This window comes from Pararge aegeria, chromosome 9 (assembly GCF_905163445.1).
Source record: "Pararge aegeria chromosome 9, ilParAegt1.1, whole genome shotgun sequence".
In the NCBI taxonomy this organism is placed as follows: domain Eukaryota; kingdom Metazoa; phylum Arthropoda; class Insecta; order Lepidoptera; family Nymphalidae; genus Pararge; species Pararge aegeria.
In genome coordinates, this window is record NC_053188.1 from 6,066,594 (window position 1) to 6,079,001 (window position 12,408).

Sequence of the window (12,408 nt, forward strand, 5' to 3'; positions counted from 1 at the left end):
GCTTCGCGACTCGTTGAGCTATGTCGGTAACTCTGGTTCTTCTACGAATCTCCAAATTTCTGATTTGATTACGTAGAGATACTCCGAGCATAGCTCTCTCCATCAGCCCGCTGAATGACTTTGAGCCTTCTAATGAGGCCCATAGTTAGCATGTTGAATAAATATATACATAAATTAAAGCTGAACCACAGGTCATCACTGGCAACACGCACTATTCGAAGACTTTGGTCTTCAGGCACTCATGTATTTTTGACGAGAAGATGTTGGGAAACATCATCATCATCATCATCTATATGTTTAAATATGTTTTAATTTATGTCGCGATGGTATTAACATCATAGAAAAATATTTTAGTCCCCTGACGAATCTAAATTGAATGCGGTAGAAGTCGCGGGCAGTTATCAATCAGAAATAAAAGCGTAGCGCGAGCCAACGCCTTCCTAGGATCAAGGCATTTTGATTTTATTTTCTGTCTAGCCGCATTCAACTAGGGATGCGCCTACGTCCTATTTCGTGTTGATGCATTTGTCGATGTTTTTGTTTACGTTTGGCTTTTGTTTCATCTTGTAATACTAATAACAACTATCTGACGTTAGGTTAGGGTTTGCGAGTTTGCCTATTATACCTTAATTTAACTTTTTTTTTCGTATACAGAAATTATAACCTACTAGCGACCCCCCCCACCCCCCCTGCTTCTCACGTGTGCAAAGTATGTAATTTAAACTTGTTTTTCGGGAGTTAGAATGTCGAATGGATAATGAATAATACTGTTTTGTTTTAAATAGCTTGGTAAATAACCCATATTTTGTGTTAGTGATTATCTTACCAGCGATGATAAACTATCAACTATAAAGTTATCCGATACGATGCTGCTTAACCACTACAAAAGGATATAATAATCTGCCATGTCCTTTCCAGGTTAAGGTTATTTCATCTGAAACATCTAAATCTGAATCTTAATCATCTCATTAAATGATTTTCAGCGAGAACGCAAGTCACAAATTAAATAATAGACAGTCAAGCGCAACCGAATAAAGCAACTCAATAAATAATAGTAAACCACTTGCAATTGGTGCAATAATTGTAAAAACATTCCACTTATAACTATTACATTTCTCTTACAACCATTGCTTCAGTATAGCACAACTATCGAACTCTTTGGTGCGATATAAGAATTATTAATTTATCCGAATGAAGCAATATTTTTGCGCGCTGTAGCAATGTAGTTAGTACTATAGAACAGAATTACATTGTATTTTAATTCTGAGTATTTCTATTTTTAAGCTCAAAAGAAGTATATATATATATAACTATATATATATATACTTATTTCAATTGAAAAATAACTTTTTTCAATTGAAAAATTGCTTATAATCCTAATTAAATACTTAAACACTCCTTTTTCGTTACTTAAACAGGTAGGTCAATGTTAAAAGGTCATGCCTACTTGATATCGATACTTGACCTCTGAAAATTACGGACTCTTTTTAAAAACGATGGCACGGAGACTTATGTTAAGCGTTTAGAATTATTTGTTATAATATCTTAGTGGGGTTTTCTTTTACCATTTTGCTTAAAAATTGCTTAGTTGGATTAAATATGTTTCTTGTTACCCACAGATTTCATATAATTTTTAAATTTTATTAATTTATATTTACTTCAATAAACACACAAAACCAATAAAATCCCACACCGTTACTATTTTTGTACGTTGGTTTATTATACATATACTTTTCCACTTCTAAAGTTCGCCTTGATATTAATATCCTTGGTTACCTAACATTATTTATTTATTGATCGATATGCGATACTATTAAAAACTTTTTCAGATAGATGCTGAGGAACTAGAGAAAGTCTAGCGTGAGATTAAATTTAATATTTAAAAGAATCCAAAGCTTGTCAGCCGTTCTTGGACTTTACAAAATACTAGGCAGTAATCTACTAAAAATTCTCAAATAATCTTCCACTGGAATCCGAAACCAGTACTTACCTATAAGCACTCAGCGTTCAGCATTAGGAGGTTGACGAAATAAAAATATGATATTGTTATAATTTTTTCCATATAATTGTACCATTATCATCATCGTCAGTTCAATAAATGAGAAGGTAATCGAAGCTTAGTTCTACCTTCCAACCTCTAGAGAGTACTCTACTAACGGGTCAGAAGGGTCTGATAGGAGCGTAAGTTTTAAATAAATTAATTGACCGAATCCGACGCTTGACGCTCGCCTTATTGCATATTTAAGTTTTCATGGCCAAAGCATCCCACCAGATAAGAAATATCAGCCGATTAATAGGAGTGACGTTGCTGGGAATCGAACCTGGAACCTCTCAAACCTCTTAAATTACAAACAGTTGCATAAAAGAAGCCATCAAAATAAAATAGGACATTTTCATTGGTCGAATTTTAAGTGTCACAAAATTAGCGAACAAAAATTTTATCAATACAAGTTAATCGATTATCGCATCTCTGTTTTTAAGCTGTGAAAGTGGCCGCGTTTGCTTGTTATTTGAATAAATCCGATGCTTGGAGCTTGATCCCTTGCTAATTTACCTAAGAAATTACAAATAAAATTGCAAATAATCTGCAAAATAAAAAAGCAAATTTCCATATTATGTCAATAAACTTTTAGTCTTGGATTGTTGATGAATAAATTTTATCGATAAACAGTTATCGCCAAAGTGCATCTCTGTTTCGATTTGCAGCTGTGATGCTTGGTTACCCTCTGCTCAGCGTGAGATTTAATTAAATTATTTGAATGAATCCGACGCTTGACGCTCAACCTCTTGCTAAATTAACTCGTCATGGCTCGAGCAACCCACCACACAGATCTGATTAAGAAATTTCGATTTTTTAAATTCGAGTCTACTGGAAATAAAACCAGAGACCACTCAGGCCTCCTAGATTTCTCAGATTATAAACCCAGCATAAAAGAAGTTGAAAAATCTCGCAAACTTGGTGAATAAAGTTCATCGATATACGGTAATCGTTAAAGCGCATCTCTGTTTCGATTTGCAGCTGTGAAACTGGGCTGCCCTCTGCTCGGCGTGAGATTTAATTAAATTATTTGAATGAATCCGACGCTTCCGCCGCCCCGTAGCCAACTGTGCAGGATATATCAATTGCCGCTTCAAAACAATATAATATTTCTGTTTGTCGACAGTTTTCATGTGGATTTTAAAACAAATACCATTGGGATTTGATGGACTCGAATAAAAAAATAAAAAAAGGTCTTTATTTAGAGTTAATACTCTTTATCAAATCCATTCAGGTAGGTATATCAGCAGATATACCTGAATGGATTTGATGAAGAAATAAACTTTCTTCCGAATTCTGTAACGAATGTTCAAAAGTATACCTATGTACTGCAACCGATTACATTCCGTCCTCCATTTGCGAAGTTCCTCATCAAATCCTAAAACAATGCCCTGTGTAATATGAAAAATTAAGTACCGAAATTGATTAGGGTTCGACGGAGAAAAGGAGTATCCTTATCAAATTGATAACTTACTTTCTGATGAATATCAGTTGGTAGACACTACTATTGATTGATAGTAGTGACTACCAACTGAGATACACAGATATCAGTAGGTGTACTACCTACTGATATCTGTGTCTTAATGTGCACAGCACAGTGCACAAATTAATTATTACTGAATTACTATTATCTATTGTTGAGTTGCTATTCTCCATGAGTATTAACATCCTGTAACTATCCCGGCAGATTCTCATAAAATTTTAATGGGGCCAACTAGACGTTACAAAAAAAAATAACTATAGAAGTACCTACTAGCCAGTGATATGGAGTGTTATCTCCAAATTTAATTAAATATAATAATGTAAAAAGGTATGATAGGAACCCGGTCCTATATCCATAGGCTTAATTAAAGCTATAGCTCTAAGCTTACCGATATTATAGCGAAAAGAGCGAGATTCGAACCTATGACCAACAGGTTAAGTTCACGAGATTTTCAGTTAACCCCCGAGCTCTAAGGCTCTGTGGTCATTTGAGTAGATCCTACGTACCTAAATAGGCTAGGTACCTAGTTGAGATACGAGTTAGTCACTTTTAATCGTTTTTCCAAATATTATAATTAACAAAACATCTAGGTACTAGGTACTGTGATCATGAAGTAACTACGACCGAAAATTAATAAATAATTGAAATTATCATCGATAAAATGAGGCGGTTTCTTACCTTAATTAAAAAAGTTTTTATACTCATTAGTCAATAACACAGAAGGTACGTAATCAATAAAAAAACTTCCTTACACAAGGCTCAAGTCGCACATAAATTAAAGCTCGTATAACGGAATAAAAGAAATCAAATGACCTTGAACTACAAAACTAATTATAACATAATTACACTTATAAAACGTCTGCCGACAGCATGCATAATTTAATTACATGTACTTAAAAATATTATTACGTACCTAAAAGCATAGCATTTATGAGAGAACTACAGGTGTCAATGTCCTTGATAACCTTAATTGTTTTTAAACCGGCAACACAAAGTTAATACGAAGTTCACATTCACTCACTCGCGCTTTATGTGAAATATGATGCAAAGAGGTTTGGGAAGAGTAAACGAGATGTGGATCCGTTTACGTCCCTGAGTAGACTGAACGTGTCGTTCGCCGGTTTGAAATTGGGGTTGCCAGACGAGAGATTTGAATTCCCCTGTTAAATAAAATATTGTTTAGCCTGCTTCAAAATGCTGCTATTGTTAGGTAAGTATTGCGTTTTATGTGCAGTGTATACATGCCTAATCCTTCTTTTTTGTTCTGACGGGAGACTTTTGTAAGGCCGTAGAAGTAGTTGGGAAACTCTTGGTTATTTATAATTCCCTGGTATAGCCGTACAAGCAATTCAGCGTTCTGGAGTGATAGATTATTACCATACTATAAACATTTAGTTCATGTATATTACATGGTACATGGATACCACATTTTATTGGTCAATCTTCATAAATAACCAACTTTACAATATTGACGGAACTGTAAATCGGGATTTCCTTTTCAACGGAGAAAATTATGAACAGTACGTATTTTCAAACTGTTATCTCTTGTTAATCGATCTTTCTAGATTTTATAAAGTCAAAGTCAAAGTCAAATATTTCTTTATTCAAATAGGCACATAGATGGCACTTTTGATGCGTTATTAACCGAATTGGAGTCGCTGTTTAAGATTCCAGTATTGTTAAGATTGTCTTTTTAAAAAACGATAATTCATTTCATAATTTAACACTGATAAAAAGAAGCAAGGATCACTATGATTTGACATCACAATTTGGAGCTTGCTCCCATTATGTTATTCAACTTGGAATAAGATTTAAATATCATCTTATAAGAGACAAACCAGAAAAATTGTTGAACATATAATTTAAAAAAATACTCCACATATTTTTTCTTTTCCCTAAATTACGGGTAATTGCAGTGAGCAAGTATCCCTGTGTAGATGATCAAACTGCTCCCGACTGCCGTGCCCCGGGCAGCGGGCACCCCATACCATGATGAATATTTAATATAGAAGGGCCGCCACCGTTTCCATTTACACACCATCCAATGCTTGTTTTATAAGCATAATTTGTAATATGTGTAAACACAACGAGCGATGGTAGTTAAACCGTTGCAAGATTCATTGATTGATACGCACATTACAGGTCTTCGGTTTCCGTAGAGTGTAGAGCAACACCTCAAAAACGATTAAATAATTGCAGATTCGCGGTTTGCTCGTGAATTTTCAGAACTAGAGCAAATTTTTCAATGCGCCATATGTGGCAACTAATTAGAAATTGAATATACTAGAATCGCCAAAAAAAATCAACTTCCGTTTCGTCATTTCACAAAACATGTCAAATTAGTTAAGTCCGTGCTGAAGTTTGTATTTAACTTCCACCGATAGGTATAATACGTTAAATTTTTTATATTAATCTATCCAATAGATAAGAATAATCCATTGTTAAAAAAAAGTATTGAAAAAATTAAATTAATAGTTTGGTGTATAAGAATCATCCTATAGAGTATCAGCGGTGTGGTGCGGCAGCAGTATCAATTCAATCAATTGCGACCGTTTTATGCAGCAGCATTTGATAAGCTGTTTCCTAATTTGTAAATGCAGAAGTTATATTTTGTTTTTCTGGTAAAGTAATCTTCAATTATTTTAAATATATCTTAGATTTACTGTAGGTCCAATAGATTAAAAGGGCACTCGATATTCGACGATATCAAAAATCACGGTGTAAATAGTCTGCGGCTGGGCATAATATGGCCCTACCCTCGTCGCAGAGGCAGAGATTGTTGCATAATTTTAAACGAAAATATATAATTACTAGCTGTTGCCCGCAACTTCGTCTCCGTTTGATTTTGTTTTTTGATGTGGCTTTCAAGTATCCAGTATTGCTAAGCCGAGGGGTTTGCTGCTGTCCGCTAAGGAGTTCTGTCCTCTATCTCCAACTACATTCATCAGAGCTGAACAAAGTTTTGGCAAAATTCAACACATATAACCTCTATAGAACAAAAATAATTATTCAAATCGTTTATAATTTGTCGGAGTTATGGTGTAAAATCGTAACAAACACTTTCATCCCCTCTCCCCATAGAACCAAGCTTAATGTCGGGATAAAAAACATCCTATATTACTTCTAACACTTCCAAGAATACGTGTACAAAGTTTCTTGAGGATCGGTTAAGTAGTTTTTGCGTGAAAACGTAACAAACCAACTTACATTGACATTTATAATATTAGTAGGGATAGGGATAGGGATAGGGATAGGGATTGGGATAGGGATAGGGATTTCCATATATGCTATATTCATATATGTAATATATGAAAATAACGTACTTGTTCAACTCATGGACTTTATAACTTTTTGTTTCAGCATCATTTGGAAATCAATCATCGGACACATCTAATGACCGAAATTAAAAGACAATCCAATTAAAAATCATCAGATGACAAAAGCACTAGTAGCCATCTTTTACAATTATGGTTAGCAGGGATAATAAATTTTACTTTGATCTTAATAATTTGAGTTAGATTGAATACGAGATCTTTAAATAATCTGATTGTTGGAACGTACGTTGTGTATTCGAGTGCAATGTGAAGTTTTCCACTAATGTTTCTGAGTACAGGTACAGTGTGCCAGACTAGTGCTGTAATCGTAAATTTTCAAGTTGCATTATAAATTCATACCTATTTAGATATTTCAGAGCTGTCTCGCGTCTCTGACGTGATCTTAAGCTTTCTCGGTTGAATACTAACAACATTTACTATTTTATACTTTGAAGGTAAGTATGAAATGAATATAAAATTGTACACCAAAAATGATAAAACAATAACTGAAATAACAAATATAGTTGATAGGTAGGTCCAGAATGCCCTATTACTAATATCAGATCTTTTTCAGGTAACAACAAGAGTTGCGAATGACAGATTACTTTATTCTAGTAACGACTCAAAATGTTGTAGAAAATATTTATTTCTTGCTTTTTTTTGTTCCCTTTTTTTTCCAATAAAGTTTTAACTAGCTCTTATCGATTAATCCATTTCAGCAGGGCTAGTACAGGCAGGAGACAAAAAATATATCTCCCGATTATGTCCCTTGACAGAGGATATTATTAACATGTCCACCTGCACGGGAACATGGAAGAGGAGAACTTTACCCCCGTTTATTACACATAGTATATTTGGATATTATTTCCAATGCTCTGATAGTTGATCACAGACTCGTGATATGCGGCACTTCAATACAGAGCGTATTAAAAATGCCATCGAGCAAAACAGAGGCTCTAAAGTGTTCGCTAGAGATCTGTCTATCGGTCAGAGCCAGTTGATGCGTCTGAAGACCAATAATGGTAGTCTTGTCTCTTCCAAACCTGAGATCTTGGGTGAGGTTGAGAACTTTTATGGACAGTTGTACACCACAGTACAGACGCCTGTTGAAGATTTGGCTAAGGATCCTAGAGCCAAATTAACTCGACACTATACCGAAGATATCCCAGACGTCAGCCTATACGAGATTAGTGTGGCTCTCAAGCAGCTTAAAAATGGCAAGGCGCCGGGTGATGACGGAATAACGGCAGAACTCCTGAAGGCAGGTGGAAAACCGATACTGAAAGTCCTTCAGCGATTGTTTGATTCCGTTATTCACCAAGGCACAACGCCAGAGGCATGGCACAGGAGTGTGGTGGTTCTGTTCTTCAAAAAAGGTGATAATACCTTGTTGAAGAATTACAGACCCATCTCGCTGCTGAGTCATATCTACAAGCTGTTTTCGAGAGTCATTACGAATCGTCTCGCTCGTAGGTTTGATGACTTCCAGCCTCCCGAACAAGCCGGTTTCCGTAAGGGCTTTAGTACCATAGACCACATTCATACGCTGCGGCAGGTTATACAGAAGACTGAAGAGTATAACCGGCCACTTTGCTTAGCGTTTGTGGACTATGAAAAAGCCTTTGATTCGGTGGAAACTTGGGCTGTGTTTAGGTCACTGCAGAGATGCCGAATTGACTACCGGTATATCCAAGTGTTGCAGTGTTTGTACAAAAACGCCACTATGTCAGTTCGTATACAGGATCAGACTACGAGACCAATCCAATTGCAGCGAGGCGTGCGACAGGGAGATGTTATTTCCCCGAAACTATTTACCGCTGCGTTGGAGGACGTCTTTAAGCTTCTGGATTGGAACGGACTTGGCATCAACATTAACGGCGAGTACATCACTCAACTTCGGTTTGCCGACGATGTAGTCATAATGGCAGAGACTCTGGGAGACCTAAATACGATGCTCAATGGCCTCAGCAGAGCTTCTCAACAGGTTGGCCTACGAATGAACATGAGCAAGACGAAGATTATGTCTAATGCTCATGTTCCGCTTCAACCAGTAATCGTTGAGAACACTGCACTCGAAATTGTTGACGAATACGTATACCTAGGACACACGATCCAGTTAGGTAGGTCCAATTTCGAGAAGGAGGTGAACCGCCGAATCCAACTCGGATGGGCAGCGTTCGGGAAACTTCGTGCCATCTTTTCGTCAAAAATCCCTCAGTGCCTGAAGACGAAAGTCTTCGAACAGTGCGTGTTGCCAGTGATGACTTATGGCTCTGAAACATGGTCGTTAACTGTGGGCCTCATAAGAAGGCTTAGAGTCACTCAGCGGGCGATGGAGAGAGCTATGCTCGGAGTATCTCTACGCGATCGAATCAGAAATGTGGAGATTCGTAGAAGAACCAAAGTTACCGACATAGCTCAACGAGTCGCGAAGCCTAAGTGGCAATGGGCCGGGCACATAGTTCGGAGAAAGGATGGACGTTGGGGTCCCAAGGTGCTGGAATGGCAGCCCCGTACTGGTAAGCGCAGCGTTGGTCGACCCCCAACGAGGTGGACAGACGACATTAAGCGCGTCGCAGGTAGCCGTTGGATCCAAGCGGCTCAGAATCGTGGAACTTGGAACTCCCTACAAAAGACCTATGTCCAGCAGTGGACGTCTATCGGTTGATGTGATGATGATGATAGTTGATTAAGCTGTAGGAGAAGATCCATTTTTATCCTTTCTCCGGGGAGTTAATTGTCTCCTGCCCACGTTAGCGGTGCATAATGCATTGGTCATGGACAGCCGGTTGGCGCAGTGGGCAGCGACTTGCTTCGACACCGTGGACCACAACTGGAAAAATGTTTGTATGATGAGCAAGCTACGCTTACTTTGGGGCTAGATGGCGATGTGTGGATTGTCGTTTTATATTTATTTATTTATTGATTTCGTTAGAAAAGTTTGTATAATAATAATAATAATAATAATAATAGATAATATTATTCAAAATCTTTTCAATTTAACAGAAAATTGATCTACATTTCACTGTCGATCCCACTCTAAAAGGTTAGCAGGCTTATTCTCTCTTGCAAAAAATCACTTTTCTAGAAAAATCCAAAAGTTAATTTATGATGACGGTCAAGCATAGTCAACCGTTTTATTAAAATACCCCGAAGATAACAAATGTCGCAAATTACCAAACACATGGGTTACTCTCAATTAATGAGATACGGTACGTTAATTCGAGCAATCCGGACCCATTCTAATTATTTATTCATTTTACGGTGCCGACAATCAATTGGGATTAAAATTCCTTGATTGTTAAACGACTCAGACAATCGAGCTTTTTGTAACTACCTATATATATGGTTTTTATATCTAAAAAGGTAGTATAATGAGCACCGAAAATGGTCACAAATCAGTGGTGTGTACTTCATACATTCACACAACCACTAACACTTCACACATTCCCACAGCCTACCTTAATTATTTTCTACAATATACGAGTTATTTCTACAATATAAAATTCTATAATAATTTCTCTAATACGAGTATATACAGGGTTTTCCACTATCTTCCTGCTTTATGCCAACGTTGGTCAAAATCCCTGTACACACCAGAGTCGTTAAACTTGTTTAACTTTATATTTATATACCTACACGACACTGACATGCAGAGGGCTTTTGACCTTGAGTCTTATACGAAGTGATTCAGTCAATCAAAGAGCGATGGAGAGAGTACCTACCTAAGATGGAGAGACATTTATTGCATAAATTATTTTTATTTATTGCATTTATTGCATAAATGTCTCTCAATCTCATTGTATTTCGAGTAGAGATTTAATGTATCCTTAATGAATAATAATTGTTAAAATTAATGAATAATTGTTATTTAATAATTATTCATTGTAAAGTCAACATCTCCTGAGGATGCTCCGGTTTCGGGGCGAAAAGTGCGTAGAGGGTACATTGCCGAGGATCTGTTTGGTGTGGAGAAATTATAAATTACACCATACAGATTCTCCACTGCTGTTCGCAGAGTATCGCAAATTAAGCTTAATTTTCATAATATACGAAGATTAATATGGTAGTCAGACGGATAGATCCCCGAAAATGGAAACCAAGGTGATGGGGAGCCTTCCATTTTCCGGGATGTATCTGTTCTGTTGTGCTGCGATGAATAAACACGCTTTTGCTCTGGCAGCATTGAACTTGACCAAAATGGCGTAACTCCTGATGTAGGTTTCACATGGCCTCTCTTTGCTCTGGGGTCTCATTTAATGTCTGTAATCTAATAAAGTAGCACAAATATTTAAATATACATTGGCTCGAGCGAGTTATTTTTTTTTTCTTTTGTTCGCCTCTACATACTCAACTTTCAGCATATCAGGAAAAACCCAAAGGAATGGCAAACATTTAATTCAACAGATGATACAAGCTAGGTGACATTCGATAAGGATTGATGCTGATCGCGATCCTGCAAGTATGAAAGTTATATGCCGGAAGTTAGTAATAAATGTAGGTACCTAATCCAATAAATTAATATAATTAAGGTACCTAGTGAGTGTAGAAATCCTCACAATACAATTGAATAGGTATATATTGTTTTCTTAATATAAAAAACGACTTTTTGTTACTTAAATATCCTGTATCCTGCTATACATATCCTGTCGTGGACTTTTTGTTGGCGTTATCAAGCTCTACAATTTGTCAAAAGAACTCAATCAAATAAGTATCTCTCATCATTAAGGCAGTGTTCGTAAGGAACGTTTTCGTTGGACCGTTTTTTTTCCGACTTACTTTGCAGATCTGACTACTTCTTCGGCTTCTTCTTCTTCTACTACTTCGGCAAAGTTCTTTTGAGTTTTCAGATTTATATTATATAGCCTTTGACAATCCACAATAACGTAGCTTTCTATTGGTGAAATAATTTTGTGAGTTGGTTCAGTAGATCCAGAGATTACCCCTTAAAACTCACAAACGTTACCTATTTATAATATTAGTAGACAAACAAAAAGAAAAAAAATATATTAAAAAAAAGGTATATAGTATATATATATATATATATATATATATATATATATATATTTTTTTTTTTTTATATATATATATATAAGCTAAGAAAGTTATGGATATTTGAGGACTCAATGTTTGATATATGGAAATGCTACAATAGCATTCTATATTTTTTACTCAGTTAGGTACCGTCCTACTAAACATATACTTAAATTACCTACCTTCCGGAAAAACTACTGAGTCGATTTGGATGCAGTTTCTTGTATTACAAAGTACAGTTTCATCTGAGATCAGGTTCTTAGATAAGTATGAGGCCAGGCCATAAGAGACGCTACTTTAATATTTACTTTAAATATATAAATTTTGTCTCGTAAATCTGATCTGTACGCTAACTAATAAAAAGCTTGTCTTTGGTTCTTTCACAAAGTACCTTCCTAACTACTCCAAATTCTTACGAAACAAAAATAGGGCTCTTTGGAATCAGTAGTTCATATTCTATATTTGCAGTGGTTATTTTTTATAGTTCTCGTATTTTTTCTTAACACTTCGCTTGAAGAAAAATACGAGACAATGTATTC